This window comes from Agelaius tricolor, unplaced genomic scaffold (assembly GCF_023055355.1).
Source record: "Agelaius tricolor isolate 1412-34295 unplaced genomic scaffold, bAgeTri1.0.p SCAF_145, whole genome shotgun sequence".
Taxonomy (NCBI): domain Eukaryota; kingdom Metazoa; phylum Chordata; class Aves; order Passeriformes; family Icteridae; genus Agelaius; species Agelaius tricolor.
The window spans coordinates 99,186-118,904 of record NW_027269405.1 but is presented as its reverse complement, the minus strand read 5'-3'; the positions used below and the strand labels follow the sequence as shown (position 1 = coordinate 118,904).

Sequence of the window (19,719 nt, the reverse complement as noted above, 5' to 3'; positions counted from 1 at the left end):
TTTCAATAATGTCCCGTATCATTATTGGGCGAGCTATATCATCGCCGCATTGTCTTTCTGCTCTTTGCGTTACCCGGCCCGCAAATGTGGTAAATGGTTCAGACGAGTCTTGCCTAATCAGATTATAGGCTTTTTCAAAACTTCCTGCAGGCTGAATTTGCAAAAAGGCTCTGCGAGCCATCTTTTTAATGTTATCTAACGCTGTTTTGGGTAAATTCACTCGATTATCATTCTGATCATCAGGAGGGTCACCAGTCAGCTTAGACGTGACAAGGGTACGAAGGTCTGCATCGGTACTCTGTCTATAAGTGGCTAGTACCCCTGTGAGCAGTCTTTTCCATTTGAGTTCCCATAGCGTATATTGTGAGTCTGTGAGAATTATACTAGCAAGATTTTTACAGTCATTTGGTGTGAGTGTATGTCCTTCCAGGACTGTCCTTTTCAGCAGTTGCTTAAAATACGGGGAGCAGATACCACCGTCCCTTATTGCTTTTTGCAATTCTTTTATCTCAGGAGGTGGGATAGCCACCCGTGTTCTAGGACCAGCGGCTTGCTGGCTGAATGGCACAGGCATAGCTAGAGGATTTAGACTTTCTTCTTTGCAAATCTGGCCTGACTTCATCCTAGTCTGTTAGTTGAAAATTATCAAAAGATTTTGGTGAGTTTTCCAATTTGGGATTAATGCTGACGAATTTTCAGCGTTTAGTGTCTCTTTTTGGGTCAGAGATCTGTCCCAAACACTGGGGGGACTCTGGAGCTGTTTGGGAACAGTTCTTTTTCGAAATTCTTTTGTGTTGGATCAAAGGGTTGGCATTTGCAGGGTAAAGACCCCGGAAATAATTTGACAGATCAGGAAGCTAAAGATGCAGCAGAAAATGGAGCTGAAAGAGTTAATATTAACTCCAAATGAGGAAAAATTGGAAATTCCAAAGTTTAGGGAAGCAAAAAAAAAGGCGAATTAAAACAAGATAGGTGGCAAAAGAGATAAATGGGGGAAATAGAAACATCTTGATGGAAGACAGATAATAAAATGCTTACTAGGGAATAGCAGAGGACATGTATCAAAACGCCCACTGGCATACTCAGGCTTTGTGTGATCATTTTTTTTAAGGAACTATGGATGCATTGCGATTTCTGGAGTAGAAAAACAAGTAACTGAAAGATGTATAATTTGCCAAAGGATAAATAAAAGGGTGGTGAGAAAAACAACATGAGAAGGTCATGAGTTAACTCGTCGACCATTTCGAAGTATCCAAGCAGAAGTTGGCTTTGGTAAGCTCTGGATTTATTTGTAAAAACCGTTTAATCCAGGAAAAAAAAAAGGATATGCCACATGCTGGGCAGGAGGGAGATTGTAAGAAAATAACATTTTTAAAGGCAATAAAAGAAAAACGGTGAAAGTATAAGGCTGGGAACGAAATATTACCTCATCCATGCCTGTTTGTTCCCCCACTCGTTCGCGGCTGCCCCAGCCCCTGTGCCGGCTCCGGCACAGTCCGTCTGTCCCGGTCCGTCTGTCCCGGTCCGTCTGTCCCGGTCCGTCTGTTCCGGTCCGTCTGGCCCGCTCCCGGCCGCCTGGCCCGCGGCCGCTCCGCTGGCCGTGCCGGCGGAAGGGGCGGGGGGTCCGTCCCGCCGTGTGCACCGTGGGTACCGCGCTGACCGCACCGAGGGGGGGTCCCGTCTGTCCCATCCCCGGCTGCCCTGACTCTGCTCGGCTCCCGCCGCTGCAGCCGGGGTCAGTCGCCGCCTTGGTCTCTGCCGGATCAGCCGCCGTGAGCCATGTGGGGCCGATCCACGCTGCGGCTCGGTCTGCACCGGAACAGCCCCTGGCGCGATCCCGGCTGCAGACCCCGCCTTTGGAGGACCGAGACTCTGAGCTGTGCCGATCCCCTCGGGCGATTCCCCCTGCAGACCCCGCCTTTGGAGCACCCAGACCCTGAGCTGTGCCGATCCCCTCGGGCGATTCCCCCTGCAGACCCCGCCTTTGGAGCACCCAGACTCTGAGCTGTGCCGAGTTCCCCCGTCCTGCCCTGAGCTCCGTTCCCTTGGTAACCACAGCTCCGGCTCTCTAAAGGAATCACCTTATCGAAACACTAAAAGTTCAGGTAAAAGAAAGCCCTCTCCTGATTCATCCTAAAAATACGGGAGAAAAGCTATAGAAGATAAAAATCCAAAAAGAATGGGATAAAGGGATGTCCTAGGGTGAGTTATGATGCTTGTATCCCCATTCATGTGTTCTGTGAATGTTGGATATTATGTTCTGTACCTTTAAGACCGGCTCTGAAGAGGGAAAGTTTTGGTTTGGTTTTCTTATCAGCCTGGCGGGACACGGAGACTGCAGCTTTTGCTTTTGCTGCTTTTGCTTTTTGCTTTTGCTCTCTCGCTCTTGCTTGCTTCGCTTCTGCTTGCTTTTGCTCTTTAGCTAGTTTAGCTAAACTGTCCAATTTCTTCCTAGATGGTTTCTCCTTTCCTTTTTCTGATCATTTCGAACCTGCTCCGGACTGGGACCTGAGAAACACCAAGAGTTTGCACCTTCTGGCCTGCAGCAGCAGCCCCAGCGCCGGAGGGACTGAGAACAGAGTGACCACCCCCCGAGAGAGAGAGACTTTCTGAATTTTTCATCTTTTTCAGAGCGGTGTCATCCGGTATTGTTCCTTTTGTGTGCTGGGGGGTGCTGTGCTTGTTAAATAAACAGGTTCTTTCCACTCCTCTCCGAGGAATCCTTCCCGAACCGGTTGGGGGGAGGGGCTGTGTGGGTTTGCTTACTGGAGGAGCCCTAATTTGGAAATTCTCCTCCAAATTTGCCCTAAACCTCGACAAAATCTTGGTGCCCAACGCTGGGCTCGAGAGAGTGAGTGGAAAAACCCTGTTTTGAGGGTATTTTGGTTGCCATTACTCTCTGTTTGTTTGATGCAGTTAATAGCCATGCTTTTTGAATTCATGATGAGTGTTGGGGTGAAGGCTTGCATGTGCTTCTGATCCCTAGGGTTTTCGAGATTTTAATGCCTCTGTGGTCCCTAGGTTTATTTTCCTATCCTGAAATAGTTCTAGTATTGTCCCTCATACGTAGTTTTTACAGCAGAGGGGCAGTGACCAGAATAGCTATCCTGCTGGGCTTGATGGCAATGATGTGCAAGAAGTTTATAAACATGTTGGGGTCTGCTCCAGGTATGAATGGTTCTTGGCAATGGTTATTCGTCCAGTTTGTTAGAGGAGGAGCAGCAGGGAATGAGGCTTTTCAGCCTTTGCTTTCCTTCTTCTCTTATGAATCGGTTGCATCAGTAGTAAAGGATGTTCAGTTCCCCCTGAATGTTAAAGAAACCATCTTTCTTGTATTCAATCTGGTAACTTTCTTCTATACAGTCCGCTGTTTCTCCAGAATGAGGGCTGGGATTTCTAGACGGGCTGATGAGACCCCTGACTCAGGAGTAGACCCAGGTGTGAAACATCCTGAGTGGTGTGGGAAATGGGAGGATATGGGCCAAATCCTGAAGGAATTCTCCGACCCTATAGTCTGGGATTTTCCCCATAAACAAATTCAGACGCCAGCTGAGGGGGGAAATATCTGAAAGAGAAATACCAGGATGAGCCTAAGGAGAGAAAGGTCATTGCAGTGAGCTGGGCCCTGGCATATGCTTATCGCACTCTGTTGGAGACTGTAGGACAGCAGACAGAGGCAGGGGGGCAGGGAGATAAATCAGCAGCTGTCCCAGTCACTCAGGCTGCAGCCAACACCACAGGCTCAAAGCCAGCAGCCAAACCAGACAGTGAGCCTGAGCCAGCAGCTAAACCAATGGCTGTTGCTACCAGTACTAGAAGTGGGAAATGCACGGACAAGACCAATCGACCAGTGGATGATGATGATGATGATGCAGCAGAAGGAACCTCAATGCCTCCTGACATAAAATCAGGAGTCAAAGCAGCAGGTGCAAGACCAGATGCAAATATTGAGTCCTTTTCCCTGAAGGACCTTCGTGGCTTACGGAAGGATTACACCCGACGACCTGATGAATCTATAATTAGTTGGTTAGTCCGTCTCTGGGATGCTGCAGGCGAGGCTACAATCCTGGATGGCACAGAAGCGAGGCATTTGGGATCCCTATCACATGATCCTGTCATCGACCAAGGGGATGAGGGGGGCAAACCCTCAGAGCCTCTGGGCACGGGTCTTGGAAAGTGTTGCACAAAGATACCTGTGTGCAGATGATCTTTATATGCAACAGACACAGTGGAAGACCATAGAGCAAGGGATCCAACGCCTGAGAGAGATGGCAGTGGCAGAGATTATCTTCTCAGATGATGTGACAACTAGGAACCCAGACTTGGTGCCACGCACGTCTGTGATGTGGCGGAAACTTGTGCGACTTGGGCCACACGAATATGCTTATGCCCTAGCCATAATGAAGCGGGATGAGAGGGACGAGACTGTGCTGGATATGGCAAGGAAGCTCCAAGCATATGCAGATGCTGTGCATGGCCCAACACATGCCAGAATTGCAGCGGTAGAAACACATCTGCAGAACTTAGAGGATAAGATAGAGGAGAATCATAAGAAGCTCAGAGAGGAGATTAAAGAGGACCTTCTCCAAATCTCGGCAGTACAGATCAGAGGTTCTGGTATCCAAGGCAGACGTTCCCCAGATGGCCAGAGAAGGTACACCCCACGAACAGAGCTGTGGTTCTACCTGCGTGACTGTGGAGAAAATATGAGGAGGTGGGATGGAAAACCTACTGCTGTTCTGGCACGACGGGTGCGTGAATTGAAGGAAGCCACCAGGAAGAAAGCGGCTCCAGTTGCCCGTAGCCGAACCGCCAGGTATGATGCTGATGATGCCACGTCTGATCCCCTTGAAGGAACATCCAAGACATATGCCCAGGGAAAGAAGGATAACCAGGCTTAGAGGGGCCCTGCCTCTAGCCAGGTAGAGGCCAGGGAAAATCGTGTTTTCTGGTCTGTGTGGATTCGTTGGCCTGGCACATCGGAACCACAAGAGTATAAAGCTTTGGTTGATACTGGCGCGCAATGTACGTTAATTCCGTCGAGACGTGTGGGGACAGAGTCTGTTTCTATTGCTGGTGTGACAGGGGGATCCCAGGATTTCACTGTGGTGGAAGCTGATGTGAGCCTCACTGGGAATGAGTGGAAGAAACATCCTATTGTGACTGGCCCAGAGGCCCCATGTATTTTGGGCATAGACTACCTTCGAAGTGGGTATTTCAAAGACCCAAAAGGACTCAAGTGGGCATTTGGGATAGCTGCTGTAGAGACAGAGGGCATCCAGCAATTGAACACCTTGCCTGGGCTGTCTGAGAATCCATCTGCAGTAGGATGTCTGATGGGAGAAGACCAACGAGTGCCAATTGCCACCTCCATAGTGCATCGACAACAGTATAGAACCACTCGAGATGCTGTGATCTCCATCCATAAGATTATCCGTGAGCTGGAGAGCCAAGGGGTGGTCAGCAAGACCCACTCACCCTTCAACAGCCCCATTTGGCCTGTGTGAAAATCTGAAGGAGAATGGAGATTGACTGTGGACTACCGTGCATTGAATGAGGTGACTCCACCACTGAGTGCTGCCGTGCCAGACATACTAGAGCTCCAGTACGAGCTTGAGTCCAAGGCAGTGAGGTGGTACGCCACTATAGACATTGCCAATGCATTTTTCTCCATTCCTCTGGCAGCAGAATGCAGGCCTCAGTTTGCTTTCACGTGGAGGGGAGTGCAGTATACCTGGAACCGACTGCCCCAGGGATGGAAGCACAGTCCTACCATCTGCCATGGACTGATCCAGACTGCACTAGAAAGGGGTGAGGCTCCAGAACATCTGCAATATATTGATGACATCATTGTGTGGGGGAACACAGCTGCGGAAGTGTTTGAGAAAGGAAAGGAAATCATCCAAATCCTCCTGGGAGCTGGTTTCGCCATTAAAAAGAGCAAAGTAAAGGGACCAGCTCGTGAGATTCAGTTCCTGGGAGTGAAGTGGCAAGATGGACGGCGTCAGATTCCTACAGACGTCATCAACAAGATCACAGCAATGTCTCCACCCACCAATAAGAAAGAGACACAAGCTTTCCTAGGTGCCATAGGCTTTTGGAGGATGCACATTCCTGAGTATAGTCACATCGTGAGCCCTCTTTACCTGGTCACCCGCAAGAAGAACACTTTCCACTGGGGCCCTGAGCAGCAACAGGCCTTTGTCCAGATCCAGCAGGAGATCGCTCATGCAGTGGCTCTTGGCCCAGTTAGGACGGGACCAGATGTGAAGAACATGCTCTATTCTGCAGCCAGGAACCATGGCTTGTCCTGGAGCCTTTGGCAGAAGGTGCCTGGGGATACTCGGGGTCGACCACTGGGATTTTGGAGTCGAAGCTACAGAGGGTCTGAAGCCAACTACACTCCCACAGAGAAGGAAATCTTGGCTGCCTATGAAGGAGTCCAAGCCGCCTCAGAGGTGATTGGTACGGAAGCGCAACTCCTCCTGGCACCCCGACTACCGGTGCTGGGGTGGATGTTCAAAGGCAAGGTTCCTTCCACTCACCATGCCACCGGTGCCACATGGAGCAAGTGGATTGCTCTTATCACTCAGCGCGCCCATATAGGTAAACTGAATCGCCCTGGGATTTTGGAGGTAATTACAAATTGGCCCGAAGGTGAGAATTTTGGTGTCACAGATGAAGAACAAGAACCAGTGACACGGGCTGAAGAGGCTCTTCCATATAACCAACTGCCCCCAGAGGAAACACGCTCTGCTCTTTTCACTGACGGTTCCTGTCGCATCTTAGGGATGAACCGGAAGTGGAAAGCAGCCGTATGGAGCCCCACACGACAGGTTGCACAAGCTACCAAAGGAGAAGGTGGATCAAGTCAACTTGCAGAACTCAAAGCCGTTCAACTGGCCCTGGACATTGCAGAAAGAGAGAAATGGCCAAAGCTCTACCTCTACACTGATTCATGGATGGTAGCCAATGCTCTGTGGGGATGGCTGGAGAGGTGGAAAAAGGCTAACTGGCAGCGTAGAGGAAAACCAATTTGGGCTGCTGATGAGTGGAAAGATATTGCTACCAGGGTAGGGAGGCTACCTGTGAAAGTCCGCCATGTAGATGCCCATGTCCCCAAGAGTAGAGCCAATGAGGAGCACCAAAACAATGAGCAGGTAGACCAGGCAGCAAAGATAGGGGTGTCAAAGATAGACCTAGATTGGGAACACAAGGGAGAGTTATTCCTAGCTCGATGGGCCCATGATGCCTCAGGCCATCAGGGCAGAGATGCCACCTATAAGTGGGCAAGAGACCGAGGGCTGGATTTAACCATGGACAGTATTTCACAGGTTATCCATGACTGTGAGACGTGTGCTGCCATCAAGCAGGCCAAGCGAGTGAAGCCCCTGTGGTACGGTGGGCGGTGGTCCAAGTACAAGTATGGGGAGGCCTGGCAGATAGACTACATCACACTGCCCCAGACACGCCAGGGCAAGCGCTACGTGCTGACCATGGTGGAAGCCACCACTGGATGGTTGGAAACCTACCCTGTGTCTCATGCTACTGCCCGGAACACCATCCTGGGCCTGGAAAAGCAAATCCTGTGGAGACATGGTACCCCTGAGAGGATTGAGTCAGACAATGGGACTCATTTCAAGAACAGCCTTATCAGCACCTGGGCTAGTGAACATGGCATTGAGTGGGTGTACCATATCCCCTACCATGCACCAGCTGCAGGCAAAGTGGAGAGGTACAATGGACTACTAAAAACCCAGCTGAAAGCTTTGGGTGGGGGATCTTTCAAAAATTGGGAGCAGCATTTAGCAAAGGCCACCTGGTTAGTTAACACCCGAGGTTCCACCAACCGAGCAGGTCCTGCCCAGTCTGAGTCCCTGAATGTAACAGATGGAGATAAAGTCCCAGTGGTACGTGTCAGAGGTTTGTTAGGGAAGAATGAGTGGGTCAATTCTGCCTTGAGTACAGACAAACCCATTCGTGGGGTTGTCTTTGCTCAGGGACCAGGTTGCACATGGTGGATAATGCAAAGAGATGGAACAACACGATGTGTACCTCAGGGAGATCTGATTGTGGGGTGAGAATGATATGCAATATCAACGTTCCTTGGATGTTACTGCCATTGTCTGTACATTACACCATACAGACATAAGACAGAAGGAAATGTGTAAGTGTTGAAGGTCTGGGCAAGTGGGAGAAGGAGATGTGCAAGTGTCAAAGGTCTGAGCAAGTGATAGATGGAGCTTTGAGTGAGTAAAGTGAAAGGGGTGAAATCCTGCCGCTCTGTAGTATAGGGCCTGGATTCAGTGGTCCAGTGTGGGGATGAGATGAGGGCATGATGGGTATTGCTTGTAAATTTTGGGGGAGCAGATGGAAATTTTGTGTGAATAAATGCATGATGTGTGGTAGTATGTTGATGATATGGGGATAAGGGGTGGAATGTCCTAGGGTGACGTTATGATGCTTGTATCCCCATTCATGTGTTCTGTGAATGTTGGATATTATGTTCTGTACCTTTAAGACCGGCTCTGAAGAGGGAAAGTTTTGGTTTGGTTTTCTTATCAGCCTGGCGGGACACGGAGACTGCAGCTTTTGCTTTTGCTGCTTTTGCTCTCTCGCTCTTGCTTGCTTCGCTTCTGCTTGCTTTTGCTCTTTAGCTAGTTTAGCTAAACTGTCCAATTTCTTCCTAGACGGTTTCTCCTTTCCTTTTTCTGATCATTTCGAACCTGCTCCGGACTGGGACCTGAGAAACACCAAGAGTTTGCACCTTCTGGCCTGCAGCAGCAGCCCCAGCGCCGGAGGGACTGAGAACAGAGTGACCACCCCCCGAGAGAGAGAGACTTTCTGAATTTTTCATCTTTTTCAGAGCGGTGTCATCCGGTATTGTTCCTTTTGTGTGCTGGGGGGTGCTGTGCTTGTTAAATAAACAGGTTCTTTCCACTCCTCTCCGAGGAATCCTTCCCGAACCGCTTGGGGGGAGGGGCTGTGTGGGTTTGCTTACTGGAAGAGCCCTAATTTGGAAATTCTCCTCTACCAAATTTGCCCTAAACCACGACAGCAGGGAAAAAAAAAAGGTTTTTAAGGGACAGCTTTTCGAGGGGAAAGAAGTAACTGCAACTAAATAGATAAACAAACATAAGAGAAATAGGAAAATGGTCCTAAGTAAGCAGAAGATCTGAAAATCTTTAAAGAGATGGGCACAGAGGAGGAATAGGGAGGTCATAAGCTCTAATTTTTTGGAGGGGACAAATACCATCTGGAGCCTGTGGTAACTTTAAAAGTGGGTCCCCAAGAAGAAGAATTGGAATGTGTAATAGACACAGGGGCAGAGAGAACCTGCCTGTTAAATATTCCAAAAAGTTATAGTGTGAGCAAACATATAGTGAAAGTAACAAGGGCAAAGAGGGAAAGTTTTACATTTCTGGTCATTAAAGATGTAGTAATTGAGGGAAGAAACTAAAATTTGGATGGGAGATGTCTTATTGGTCCCAGGGGCAGGTAGCAATTTATTGGGAAGAGACTTACAAGTGCAATTAAGAATAGGAGTTATATCAGAAAATTGGGAAATGACAGCTAGAGTTTTAAAATTATTTAAAAGAGGATGAAGAAAAAAAAAAAAACAACAAAGAAGTTTGAGGTGGGGAAGGAAATAGGGGAAGATTAAATATCGACCCCATAAGGGTTATAATTGAGAGAGAAGATTGTCCCATACGTGTACGTCAGTATCCTGTATCTTTAGAAGGACGGGAAGATTTGAAGCCAGTAATAGAAGGACTAATAAAGGATGGGGCATTAGAACCTTGTATGTCTCCTCATAATATCCCTTTTCCCCCAATAAAGTCTGATGGGAGTTATAGACTAGTACAGGATTTAAGGGAGGTTAATAAAAGAACTCAGACTCACTACCCAGTGGTAAAATATCTTAGACACTTAATAAATAGAAGTAGCTAGAAAACCAAGCATGAGAAAATTGCAAGAATTTTATTCATTCTCCCTCCCTCTTCAAAGAGAGAGATCAGAAAATTACCTAGATTATTGAAATATTATAGATTGAGGGGTACACACAAGTAGCAAAATTTGTGTATGAAAAAAAACGGACAGAAGGAGATGATATAAAACAGACCAAAGAAGATATTGTTAAATTAAAAGAGTTAAGTTAAAACTAGCCTAAGTACCAGCTTTAAGCTTACCTTTGTTAGAAAAGTCATTATCATTTATACATAAATACAGAAAATGGAGTACCTCATAAAATTTTAATTCAAGACTTAGGAAGAGTAAAAAAATATCTAGTAGCTCATATATCAAAGATGTTAGACTCAGTAAGCCACAGGTAGCCAGTAGGTATTTAACAGCTACTGCAATCCTAGTAAAAGAAAGTTGTAAGCTTACTTTTGGAAGTAATTTAGTTAGGTTCACTTCGTACCGTCTGAGGTGTGTTGAATAAAAAAAAAAACAGGTAAGAAGAGAAGAAAGAGAGAAGTTGAAGGGAGGTGGTAAGCAAACTCTGAGATGTTAGAATGTGAAGTGATGACATCTTGGTGCTGGAAGAGAGCAGAAGCGTGAATGCGGGTTTTTTGCATGAAAGGCAGGGAAGTGTCTCAACACACGGTTGTTAGGAGGTTATTCAATGCCAAACTGAGGTCCAGAAAGGGTTTAGCAGAACGGGCTCTCCTTGAAGGGAAAAGAGGATAAGTTGACTAGAGAAAGGAAAAGAATGTCAGGAGCACCTGGGGACGCCAGGTTTGGGGTTGTCAAGGTTGGGAGGTGTCTGCCCGCTCCCTACGAGCGGCGGGGTCTCGGGGGCTGCGGCAGGCACCGATCCATGGAGGTGACCCGGCGGCGGTGCTGGCAGCAGGGGACACACGGGTTTGCCGGGCAGGAGCGGGCTGGCTCCGTGGCGGAACTGCCGGGGGGCTCCCAGGCTGCCGGGGTCCCGAGTCGAGGATGGCAGTGTCGGCCCCAGTAAGTGGGCCGAGAGAGAGAAGGAAAGAGAAAGAGAGAGAAGAGAGAGAGAGAGGGCAAAAGGGACCCAAGGCTGCCCCCAGGGTCCCCATGCCCGTGGCTGTTCTCCCCTGCTCCGGCCCTGCAGCGAAGTGGCAGCACGGCATTGACAGCAAGGCCGTGAAAAGAGCGGGAGGGGGCTAGCACTAAAAGATAAAATCAAAGCAGAGATTGCTGACTCTCCAAACCTCACAAAGTGGTTTGTTTGTCTTAAGTAAGAAGGTTTTTGGTCTTTTCTTTTGTGTGTTTTGTTTGCTGTTAAAAAGAAGTTTTTTGGTTTTTGTTTTTTTTTTTCCTGAAGAATGGGTTTGTAAGGCTAAAACAATTAAATGCTGCCCAAAAAGTAAAAAGCAATAGATGTGATACATCTCGTGTTAAAATTGGTCTAGTTTTTCTTATTTAACTAACTGTAACTCACAAAAAGAAGAATTTGCCTCTGCAGTTATTAGCACAGCTGGATAGAAGAAGAAGAGGCTGCTGTGGAAAAAGCTTTTCACTAAACCCAGAAAGTTTGGAAGAAAAGTGAATGGTAAAAGTTAATGCAGTATTATCTTACTTTTATTACTATGCTATTGAGAAGTCCTTTCCAGGTACTACCGAAGCAACAATCAGAATCACAGAAAAAGGGTGAATTCATGCCAGCAGAATCAATGGACTATCATATTTAAACCAGGTGATACCAAACTGACTTTCCAATGGGGACTGAGTGGTAATAGTTTCGAAAAAGGCAAATGATCCAAGAAATGTACAAAGAATAACACAGAATTAAGAAGTAAGACAATGCTTATACCCCTGGTTTCAAGCACTGCCTGAATAAAACATCTCCTTAGGGGAGGAATACTCCAGACAGAAGGATCAAGACTGTTTTTGTGTTCTGACCTTAGCCTGAGAATTGTACAGGAGAGAAGGGGAATTACCATTTCCATCAGTAAACTTTATTTGATTCATTCCAATACTGGACATGCTAGCTGGGTTATAAGTAAATGCTTGAATTGTGAGAATAATTAGTATTGTAGTTCACAACATTTATGCTCTTATTGCAAAAAGTGTTAAAGTAATAACTTAGCTTTGTGGATGGGAATTATTAGTGCCTGGTGAATGAGAGATACCTGAAGAACGGTAAGAGACCACAGTTGAAGGGTGTCAAAACCAATTTGCCTGGAAATTAGTTAAGAGAAAGTGACAAGGAAATAGAGGGCACGACCAGATCGGCCTCTGTATTTTGCCACCAAGAAGATCAAATGCACCTGCTGTGGGTTGCAACCTCACAGGCCTGGGAGGTGGGAGTATAAGGCATACTGGACCTCTGTTATTCCTGTTTCTGGCACTCATTTGTTCTCTTTTCCCTTTCAGGATACCAGCAAGATTGTGTCACAAATGCTGCAGAAAGCATCACGTGGAAAGAAACCAAAGTTCCTCTTTTATTACACACACCTATGTCAACAGCCACTGTTATAACCCATCCAAATTAAGAACCTGTAGGCAAAATGGAGTAAATTATTGGATTACAAGAAACTTAGGAAAATGTGGTAATAGATTTGGAATTGAATGTCCAAAAGGAGAGAGATGGATTTGTTTTACATTTAATCTTGAAGATACAGTTCGAGATTTGGTAAAAAAACAAATAATAAACGAAAAGGTAAAACCAGCACAGCACCTTAACTCTGTATTGACCCCAAATTATCTATTGAGTCGTATTACAAGACTCCAAGCAGTTATAGAAATGATAGCAAATGGAGCTGCCCAGGCATTGGAGTTAATATCAAGTCAGCTAAGCCAAACAAAAACTGTAGGGTATCAGAATAGGTTGGCTTTAGACTATTTATTGGCCAAAGAAGGGGGTGTTTGTGGAAAGTTTAATATATCAAATTGTTGAAAATTGATGACCACAGAAAAGTCATTCTAGAAAAAGCAAAAGAAATCAAAGAAGAAAAAAATATATATGCATATAATAACCCAGGTACCGGTCCAAAAATTAGAAAACAATGTTAAAACCTAGCTGGTAGGGTAATGTATTAGAAGAAATTAAGATCTTTCATTTTATGTGTTGCAACTATTTTTATATTTCTTCCTTGTGTAATCCCCTGTTTTATTTTGCCCGCATAGTCCAGAAGATGCAAGTAGATAAGAAATATTGCTCAAGCCAAAGGATTTACAAAGAATAAGAGTGGGGATTGTGAAAAATGCAGGTATTTTATGATTGGCTTTTTTGAAACATTAAAATGAATATTATATGTGTTGTGTTAGAAAGTAATGCTGTATTAATTCTCTTAAGTAGTGTGTTAAATATAGTTTTAGGTTACAAAAACTGTTAATATAGAAACGATGTAAGATACTTTTTTTAAAGAAAGGACTTGCAGCGAGATAGCGGCCACAGGACACCTGGATCTTTCAGAGAAAAAGAATTTATTGCCCTCTTATCAGAAGAAACAAACTTCTTCCTGCCTCCAAGGCGCTGTTAGGATTAGAAGGAAGAAGTGGATGATGACCAGACAGAATCCTGTATTTAAATGGAATTTATGCATCATGTATGAAGTGTATGACTATGCAACGGGCTATTGCTTTTAAGGGTTAATCCTTTGTTAACGGGGGTCCTTTTTTGGGCCCGTGCTGCCCAGAAAAAGGTACCCGGACGTCCGTAACTCTTTGTTTTTGTTGTCTCATATTGTCCTAATTCAAATTGTCCAAATTATTATTACTCTAATTGTATGACTATTTTTATAACCATTTTATTACTATTAAACTTTCAAAAATTTTAAAAGCAAGTGATTGGCGTTTTTCACACCAGTCTGTTAGGTGAAAATTATCAAAAGATTTTTGTGAGTTTTCTAATTTTGGCATTAATGCTGGTGAATTTTCAGGGTTTACTGTCTAATTTTGGGTCGAGAAATCTGTCCCAAACACTGAGGGGACTCTGGAGCTATTTGGGAACAGTTATTTTTTGAAATTCTTTTGTGTCGGGATCAAAGGGCTGGCATTTGCAGGGGCAAAATAATTCTCTGTCTGTCCTGTATTTATTAAAGCAGCTGTCATATTCCAACCTCCTCCTCCTCCTCCTCGTCGCACGGTTTGTGTGCATGGATGTGGCTGTGCAGACGAATCGTGACACAAAGTAGTCCCACTGGGTGCTAGGAGTGTGGAAGGCGAAAACGCGGAGGCACACCAGGTATCGGTTGCTCAGGGTTACGCGCTGCAGAGGGATCTCTCGGTGCCCGGCAGAAGGAGAGACGCGGAAGGATACGTGCAAGGCGCTGCAGTTTTCACCTGCTGTGGTGCCGTGTATAGACACAGTGGCGGCAGAAGTGGCGTGACAGGGCACAGGGATGCCGGCTGTGGCCGGACAGCGGCACGCAGCAGCTCGGAACTGGGACCGGGCTGTACCAAAGCTGCGGCGAAAGCAGTGGGGGGTGGCGGCGGGGCCGTGGAGATAGAACTGCGCATGCGTGCGGCTGATCCCGGAAGCAGTGCTGTGGTTCGATGAGTCGGCGCAGAGTGATATCATTGGTGCTGGGGTTGTAGCAACTGCACATGTGTGGGTTCCGTCACTAGGGCGGCGCAGGCAGTCATCATGGCGGCGGGCGGGCTGGGGTGTGCGGGAGGCGGCGGAGCTGCGGGAACGGGAACGGGGCTGCAGCTGCGGCCGTGGAAGGAAACGTCGGGACGCCCATGGTTGCAGGAGGCGGCGGAGCCACGCCATCCAGCAGCTCTGAAGTGGGAGTGTGCGGTGGGGAAGGCGCAGCTCGGCCCGCCATGCAGCGGCGGCGGCAGGAGAGGGGAAGTGACCACGGGCGGCGCTGACGGGAGGCTGGGCTGGAGCACCGCGGCGCCGGCACGGGGTGCCTTGGGTGGCTGCGGCGCCCCGGTAAGACAGTCATTAAAACACCCTAAAAATTATTTTAAAAGCCTTGAAAAAGCCCTAAAGGTATCCTAAACATTTCCAGAGAATTCCTAAAAAACTCCTACAAAACAAACCCTAAAATATCCCTAAAAATGCCTGAAAAATCAGGTGAAAGACCCTAAAAAACTGTTTAACCCCTACCTGTAACACTGTGGCCTCCAAACATCATCTCTTACTTATTAATTGGGGTAACTGCAAGACCGTCAAACACCACCACAATCACCAGCTTGAGTTGGTCTGGACAGCACCAAATAAAATAAAATAAAAAGCTTTATAAAAAGAAAAATTGAAAATAAAATTTAAATTAAAAAAAAAGCTTTAAAAATAGGAAAATTTTTAAAAATTAATTAAAATAGAAAATTTAAAAAATAAAAAGCTTTAAAAATAGAAAAATTAAAACTAAAAATTAAATTAAAATGAAATTAAAGCAATAAAAGAAATGCTTTAAAAATAGAAAAATAAAAACTAAAAATTAAATAAAAATAAAATTTAAAAAATAAAAGAAATGCTTTAAAAATAGAAAAATCAAAACTAAAAAAAAATTTAAAAATAAAATAAATGCTTTAAAAATAAAAAAAAAAATTAAAATTAAATAAAAAATAAAAAAAGGTTTAAAAATAGAAAGATCAAAAATAAAAAACAAATAAAAAATAAATGCTTTAGAAATAAAAAAATCAAAACTAAAAATGAAATAAAAAATAAAATTAAAAAAATAAAATAAATGCTTTAAAAATAAAAAATTAAAAATAAAAATTAAATAAAATATAAAATAAAAATAAAATAAAAAGCTTTAAAAATAGAAAAATAAAAAATAAAAAGTAAATAAAAAGTAAAAAATGAAATAAATGCTTTTAAAAAATCAAAACTAAAAATTGAGTAAAAAATTAAAAAATAAAATAAATGCTTTAAAAATAGATAAAGCAAAAATAAAAATGAAATAAAAAATAAAATTAAAAAATAAAATAAATAGTTTATAAATAAAAAATTAAAACTAAAATTAAAAAAAAAATTAAAAAAATAAAATAAATGCTTTAAAAATAAAAAAATTAAAACAAAAAATTAAATAAAAAATATAATTAGAAAATAAATTAAATGCTTTAAAAAAAGATAAATCAAAAGTAAAAATTAAATAAAAAATAAAAAATAAAATAAATGCTTTAAAAATAGAAAAATTAAAACTAAAAATTAAATAAAAATGAAATTAAAACAATAAAATAAATGCTTTGAAAATAGAAAAATCAAAAATAAAAAAAAATTAAAAAATAAAAAAAATTAAAAAATAAAATAAATGCTTTAAAAATAGAAAAATCAAAAATAAAAAAAAATTAAAAAATAAAAAAATAAAATAAATGCTTTAAAAATAGAAAAATCAAAAATAAAAAAATTTAAAATAAAATTAAAAAATAAAATAAATGCTTTAAAAATAAAAAAATCAAAACTAAAAAATTAAAAATAAATTTAAAAAAGCTTTAAAAAAGAAAGATCAAAAATAAAAATTAAATAAAAAATAAAAAATAAACCAAATGCTTTAAAAATAAAAAAATCAAAACTAAAAATTAAATAAAAAATAAAATTTAAAAAATAAAATAAATGCTTTAAAAATAAAAAAATTAAAACAAAAAATTAAATAAAAATAAAATTAAAAAATAAAATAAAAAGCTTTAAAAAAAGATAAATCAAAAATAAAAATTAAATAAAATATTAAAAAATCAAAACTAAAAATTATAATAAAAATAAAAAAATAAAATAAATGCTTTAAAAATAAAAAAATCAAAACTAAAAATGAAGATAAAAATAAAAAAAAAAAAAAAATAAATGCTTTAAAAATAGAAAAATTAAATCTAAAAATTAGATAAAAAATAAAATTAAAACAATAAAATAAAAAGCTTTAAATATAGAAAAATTAAAGCTAAAAATAAAAAAAAAGCTTTAACAATAGAAAAATTAAAAATAAAAATTAAATAAAAATAATTTTTAAAAAATTAATTAAAAATTAATAAAAAACAAAATAAAATCCGTAAAGTGGTGTAAAGTACCGTAAAAGTTCCATAAAAGGTAGTGTCGTAAAGCGCGACCGTCGTAAAAGGTGCATTCTTTACGACGGTCATGCTTTACGGCACCTTTTACGACAGTTGCGCATTACGACAGTTTTACGACAGTCGCGCTTTACGGCACCTTTTACGACAGTCGCGCATTACGACAGTTTTACGACAGTCGCACTTTACGGCACCTTTTACGACAGTCGCGCTTTACGGCACCTTTTACGACAGTTTTCCGACAGTCGTGCTTTACGGCACCTTTTACGACAATTTTACGACAGTCGCGCTTTACGGCACCTTTTACGACAGTCGCGCTTTACGGCACGTTTTACGACAGTTTTACGACAGTCGTGCTTTACGGCACCTTTTACGACAGTGGCGCTTTACGGCACCTTTTACGACAGTTTTACGACAGACGCGCTTTACGGTACCTTTTACGACAGTTTTACGACAGTCGCGCTTTACGGCACCTTTTACGACAGTCACACTTTACGGCACTACCTTTTAAAGAACTTTTACTGTATTTTACAGCACTTTACGGTTTTTATTTTGTTTTTCATGTATTTTTAATTAATTTCATTTTGTTAATTTTGTTTCTTATTTCTTTTTTTTTTGATTTTTCTATTTTTAAAGCTTTCTATTTTATTTTTTAATTTTATTTTTTATTTATTGTTATTTTTAATTTTTTGTTTTTTAAAGCATTTATTTTTTAATTTTGTTTTTTATTTGATTTTTATTTTTAATTTTTCGATTTTGAAAGCCTTTTTATTTTTTTAAATTTACTTTATTTTTATTCCTAATTTTTCTATTTTTTAAGCATTTATTTTTTTAATTTTATTTTTTATTAAATTTTGATTTTTAGTTTTTCTATTTTTAAAGCATTTTTTTATTTTATTAATTGTATTATTATTTAATTTTTATTTTTAATTTTTCTATTTTTAAAGCATTTATTTTTTTATTATTTTTCTATTCTTAAAGCTTTTTTTTAATTTTTTTTGATTTTTCTATTTCTAAAGCTTATTATTTTTTTTATTTTTATTTTTATTTTTATTTTTAATTTTTCTATTTTTAAAGTATGCATTTTATTTTATTTTTTAATTTTTGTTTTTAACTTTTCTGTTTTTAAATTATTAAGTTTTTTAATATTGTTTTTTAATTATTATTATTTTTAATTTTCCGTTTTTTAAAGCATTTATTATTTTAATTTTGTTTTTTATTTGATTTTTATTTTTAATTTTTCGATTTTTAAAGCCTTTTTATTTTTTTTTATTTATTATTTATTTTTATTCCTAATTTTTCTATTTTTTAAGCATTTATTTTTTTAATTTTATTTTTTATTTAATTTTGATTTTTAATTTTTCTATTTTTAAAGCATTTATTGGTTTTTTTTATTATTTTTCTATTCTTAAAGCTTTTTTTAAATTTTTTTTTAATTTTTCTATTTCTAAAGCTTATTATTTTTTTAATTTTTATTTTTATTTTTATTTTTAATTTTTCTATTTTTAAAGTATGCATTTTATTTTATTTTTTAATTTTTGTTTTTAACTTTTCTGGTTTTAAATTATTTAATTTTTTTTATTTTGTTTTTTATTTAATTGTTATTTTTATTGGTTTTATTTTTAAAGCATTTATTATATTGTTTTATTTTTTATTTATTTTTATTTTACATTTTCCTATTTTTAAAGCTTTTCATTTTATTTTTTTAATTTTTTTATTTGTTTTTATTTTTAATATTTTTTTAAAGCTTTTTATTTTATATTTTTATTTTTTTATTTAATTTTTTTATTTAATTTTTCTTTTTTTTAAGCATTTATTTTATGTTTTAATTTTAAATATTTATTTAATTTTTAATTTTTCTATTTTTAAACCTTTTTATTTTTTAATCTTATTATTATTTAATTTTTGTGTTTAATTTTTCTATTTTCAAAGCAATTATTTTTTCAATTTTGTTTTTTTTTATTTTTCTATTTTTCAAGCATTTATTTTATTTTTTAATTTTATTTTTTATTTATTTATATTTTTAATTTTTCTATTTTTAAAGCTTTTTATTTTATTAATTTTTTATTTAATTTTTCTATTTTTAAATCATTTATTTGATTTTTAAAATTTTTTTATTTAATTTTTACTTTTTCTATTTTTAAAGCCTTTTTTTAATTTTTTATTTGTTTTTATTTTTAATTTTTCTATTTTTAAAGCCTTTTTTAAATTTTATTTTTATTTTTTATTTTTAATTTTTCTATTTTTAAAGCATTTATTTTATTTTTTTAATTTTGTTTTTTATTTTTTTTTTTTTTAATTTTTCTATTTTTATAGCATTTTATTTTATTTTATTTGGTGCTGCCCAGACCATTTTAAGCTGGTTATTGTGGTGGTGTTTGAGGATCTTGCATTATTGCACTACCTTTTATGGAACTTTTACGTCACTTTACAGTTTCTATTTTGTTTTTCATTTATTTTAAATTACATTTGTTATTTTAATTTTATTTATTATTAATTTTTCAATTTTTAAAGCATTTTATTTTATTCTATTTGGTGCTGCCCAAACTTGCTGTTGTGCATTTTAATACTTTGTAATACTTTGAAGTAATTTTGTTTTGTATCCCCATATTTTTCCCAAATGGTTTATCCCAAATTGTACCCCCCTCCTTTTACCTGTGTTATCCCTCTCCCAGGATGAGATCATCCCCAAACCCCCACCCTGGCTCTCTGTCAATCACTCAGCCTCCCATCCCCTCCATCCAGAAGTTTCGGTCCAAGTGTCGAGTGATTAGCCAGAGGCTG

At 39.7% G+C, this 19,719-nt stretch overlaps 1 long non-coding RNA gene across 1 annotated transcript; it reads left to right on the top strand.

Moving 5' to 3' along the window:
• The first annotated feature begins 1,780 nt into the window (after positions 1-1,780).
• On the top strand, positions 1,781-14,004 carry LOC139586830 (uncharacterized). Its single transcript, XR_011678027.1, has 4 exons — positions 1,781-2,105; positions 2,456-2,645; positions 8,691-11,530; positions 12,355-14,004. It is a non-coding gene; the product is annotated as an uncharacterized lncRNA (long non-coding RNA).
• The last annotated feature ends 5,715 nt before the right edge of the window (positions 14,005-19,719 follow it).